The sequence below is a fragment of the Canis lupus genome, chromosome 3 (genome assembly GCF_003254725.2).
Source record: "Canis lupus dingo isolate Sandy chromosome 3, ASM325472v2, whole genome shotgun sequence".
In the NCBI taxonomy this organism is placed as follows: domain Eukaryota; kingdom Metazoa; phylum Chordata; class Mammalia; order Carnivora; family Canidae; genus Canis; species Canis lupus.
The window spans coordinates 58,504,148-58,508,857 of record NC_064245.1 but is presented as its reverse complement, the minus strand read 5'-3'; positions in this window follow the sequence as shown (position 1 = coordinate 58,508,857).

The following is a 4,710-nucleotide window of genomic DNA, read 5'->3' as shown; positions in this document are numbered from 1 at the left end:
CCAGCACCTGCTTGTCCTGGCGGGAGGTGAAGCCTGAGCAGCGGCAGGAAGGGGTGGCAGCTTCCGCTGGAAAGCTCTGGTGGTGACTTCTCCTCCCCAAGCCCCCAGGTGAGGCCATCTGGTCAGTTTTCCCTGCAGTGCTGCTCTCAATCCTCTGACTGCCCCCAACTCTGCCAATGGAAGCCCCTGCCTTCCCAGTGCTTTCACGGTCCCTCACGCCCACCCTGCTGTCACCATCCCCAGCTCTCCCCAGAGGACACTGCTTCCTGGCAGCCTCTGGGGTGGACCTTGCAGGGTGTGTTCACCCAATGCATGCAGGGCTGAGGCTGACAGCTCCAGAATGTGCTGGAACCGCTGGGGGGGTTGGCGCAGGCACACAACCAGACTCTGAAGGTCTTGGCGACCATGTAGTCTGCGACAGCAGGGCAGAAACCTGAAGCTGTCCCCAGGAGCTGCACCCATGCCACAGAAACTGGTATATGCTGTCAACCAGGTCTGGCCTTTCCCCTGTTACTGAACACTTACCAGCACACAGAGGGGGCCCTGCTTCTCCTTTGAGCCTCTCAGCACCAGGTGGACCCTCTCCACCCACTCAGCACGCCCACCTGGCCATCTCTGCTCCCAGCCCCAGCTATGCCACTGGCTCACTGCCCCTCACTTAAGTTCCCACCACCCTGGGGCCCAGCCTCCTTGGCAGGCACATCTGGGGGCTCTTTGTCCTCACCCTCCCTCAGGTGGCCTGTTCTCCTGGCCTGACTTTGCCAGCAATGCCCAGAGAGTCACAGTGCAGATGGCACAGCAGGACTTCTGTACTTCCCCAGAACAGGTGGGCGCCCACTGGGCCCATGACTCCGGCCCCAGGGTGGGAGAGTCCACTACTGCCTTATTCCTGTTGCCGAGGAGTGTAGGCACTGCAGGTGCTGGTGGCGGGGCTCCAGCCCTCCGGGGCAGCAAGGCACCCTGCACAGGGACACGCGGCCTGGCTGCTAGGCCCCACTCTGCCTCAGCCCTACTAGCTGCTCTCTCTGTGCCAACTTCTCTCTTCCACGTGGGGCTACAGAACTGCCAGGCCTCTGATGTTCGGGGGTCAAGGGGGCATCTCTGACCAGAAGACTGACCCTTGGGTAAGGGGGTCCAGAGTCCTGGCAGGAGTCTCCGGGAACTCCTTGGGAGCAGAGGCTCCATGGGATTCCCATGTGAATCCCCATGCAGGGGACAGTGGCAGCTTGTGGCAGGGGACAGGCCAGCAGCTGGTGAATCAAATCCAACAAAGCACAGCGGGATCTGCCCTGAATCACTGTTCAATGCAAGGAAGGGGCTCCAGCCCTCTAGCCAGGGGTGTGTAGAGCATGGGGAGACCTCAGCTGCCCTGGTCCTGCCCTCACCCCCTTGGGGGGGGTCTCTTTGTTAGCACCTGCAAGGCTCATGGTGGGGCACCCACAGGCCAGGGGGCTCCATCCTCCGCGCTATAGGCATGGTGGAGCTGCTACACTGCCAGGTGGTGCCTGTCTTGCCTCTGTCTCCTCGCCGGGAGGGGAGGGGGGTTGGGGAACAGCTGTGGTTCTCACCCTTGCCCCCCATCACAATCACCAGGCACGTTAAGACCAGGTTGCTGGGCCCACCCCCAGGTCTGCAGTGGAGCCCAAGAACTTTTCATTTGAACAAGCTTCCAGGTGACGCTGGGAACCACACTGAAACCACCAGCAGTTACGGTGATGGTATTTGACCCCATTTGCTAGGTGAGAGGTGTTAGGCTTGAGAGGCCCTCACTTGGGGTCCCGGAATGACCGGAGGGAGGGGGGCATTCCTGCCTCTGGGGTCTGGAGAGCTGAGCAGTGATCAGCCAAGTGACTGTGAGCAGGCAGTGACTGCCACCCTCTGGTCAGCAGCAGTCAAGCCCCAGGCTGCCGGCTCCCCTGCCTGCACCTCTGACCCCAAGACGGTGGCCCAAGGATCTAGTTGCAGGGTGGAAAGCCCTGTCCAGGGACTTCCCAGCTTAGCCTCCCTGGACCAGCTGGAGAAGGAGCGACAGGGTCCTGCCACTGGCCACAGCAGTCCTGCCCAACCTGCCCCTGCTCTGCCACAGGCGTTCAGGCGAGCTGGGAGCACTGGTGGATGATAACTACACCTTTACTTTCTTTGCCCTCCACCTAGGATGCAACGCTTCTGATGTTATGAGTGGAAGCAATGAGCCCCAGAAGTGCTAGCAGTTCCTGCGACTTTGTCCCGCACAAACCATAGATACTTCCCATCACTTTAGAGCCGCTGCAGATAATGTGAGAGAGTGTACGCTCCTTGCTACTCCTCAGTCACAGTTCTTCCACTTGCTTCAGGAATAAAGCAGCACTTATACTGTTCAACAAATATTTCCAGATCTTTTCTGATACAACCCATTTCTTTTGTAAACCTATGCACCTTATTTTATACATTTATATACGTTATGTTGAGAAAGGATTCTGGGACTTCATGAGATGCCAAAGGTGTCCACGGCCCCACAAATGCCACCCACCCTGTGTCACAGTACCATTGCTTAGGCTGTGCCAGTGACCCCATGGGTGATGCTCTGGCAGCACAGGGGTGAAAACGGCCACAACACATCTTTTTTAAATGAATGGAGTTCCAACACAATTATAAAATCACACAGCTGGAAAGTCTTTAGAAAGCCTTTATTTCAATGATTTCCAAACTTCTTGGCACAACTCACAGCAAGAAATAGATTTTCCTTTGCAGTGCATTGACTGCGTACACGAAATGGGTTGTTTATTCAACGTAGTTTTACCATACATGATGCACTCTTACATATTCTGTGCTATTTTTTCTTGATCTATTCTATGTGATTTTTGGGAAATGATTAATTGATTTTTTTCACAACCATAATGCCTGACATAAACTGAGTTAGTACCCAGCTTGCATCAATTGGAAATGAATAGTAGCAGATTTGTTTTATTTTATTTTTTTAATAGTAGCAGATTTAGAAGCAAGCAAACAGAAGGGTGAAAGCCTTAGTATTCTGACAACAGGGAAAAGACATTCAAGTGATCAGTGTGCTTTTAGAATAACCTAGAGGTGGGAATACCTGGGTGGCTCAGCGGTTTGGCGCCTGCCTTTGGTCCAGGGCGTGATCCTGGGGTCCCGGGATCAAGTCCCACATCGGGCTCCCTGCATGGAGCCTGCTTCTCTCTCTGCCTCTCCCTCTGTGTTTCTCATGAATAAATAAATAAAATCCTTAAAAGAAAAAAGAATAATCTAGAGGTGGGGGATTTCCAGTTAATGTGCAGAAAAGGAAAAAGTATCCACATAAGTTCAAATCATAAAAACTAAAATTCACTTACTTATATCTTTGGAGGCAATTTGATGACCTCAGTTTTAGCATTCTTGAGTGGGAGACTTCAAAAATGCTTCTTTATGTTCAAAACTACAAGTCAAAGTAAAGATGGTCCAATTATCTTGGTTTGGGAGTGGCCACATAATAATCAGTCTTTTTATATATATATATATAATCAGTCTATTTTCAAAAACCAGAGAAACCCACAAACTTTGCCAATAAAAAAAGGGGGGGCCAGATTGGACCAAACTAAGGCACTGGTTGTGCAGAAGGGTGGGGGATTCTTCATGATTTCTCCGCTAAAAGCCAGTGCTTTGCAGACTGTTGTGACCTTTCTGCACGTTAGGAACTGGTTCCCATGACTGCAGGGGGGATTTCTGTGGCTTTGACTCTGTGGGGTGTACCTGAACAGGGTCCACTCAGCATGTGGGTCAACGTGATGAGAACTGTCCCCAGTTTGAAGACGAGCTCACCTGGCCTAAAGGTATGATTTGTACATTCTTTCTTGGCTTTAGGAGCAAACATCCTGTGGTCAAATATATCCAGAATGGTTACAGCAATAGCCTGATTCTTAAGAGGCACCACATAAGATTTTGGTAATTTGGGATGTCTTGAAGCCTGCTCACTTTGACCCAAACTTCCTAAACTAGTGACATGCAGAGGATCCACTGGGGCCGGATGAAATTTCTGTGGCCCAGGAGTCATGCAAGGAATTCCTGAGGACCAGACAACCGACCCTGGGGGAACAGTGTGTGTTTCCAGCCAAGTTCTGGGCCACACACCCTCCTCAAAAAGCCTCCAAAGGTGAACTTTATGTTGTTGTATGAATAAACTGTTGTATGGCCTAACAGTTTCCTGGAATCGATGGTATACCTGCAGATGGTCCTAATGAACTAGACCCTATGAAGCTCTAACTTCCAGGGAGAAAAAGACTCGGGGAGACTTTGGGGCTCGCATCCACAGTGACCACACTTCACTTTCATCACCTTCTACCCCAGTTTTAATCAGGAGAGATGGCAATCTGTCCCTGGGGCTGACTGACGCAGGGCTGGCCGTTCAGGGGCTGCCCCCCAGACAGCCCGAGGCCCTGCATCTCCCTCTACCCCTGGAGGGGATACTGCTGTGGAGACCAGTGCCCCTCACCCCGCCTGTCTCCCTCTCCCAGGGGGGACACTGCTGCAGGGACCGGCAGCCCCCATCTCCTTGCACCCACTGAGGTGGGGTCAAGGTGGCCCCCATCTCCCTCCGTGGGGGGTACAATGCTGCGGGGTCAGGTGACCCCGGGAGAGGATCAGGTGCTGCGAGGACCAGGTCAGCGCGGGTCCTGCTCTCCACCCCATTTGCTAGGTGAGAAGTGTTGAGCCCGAGAGGCCCTCGCTTGGGGT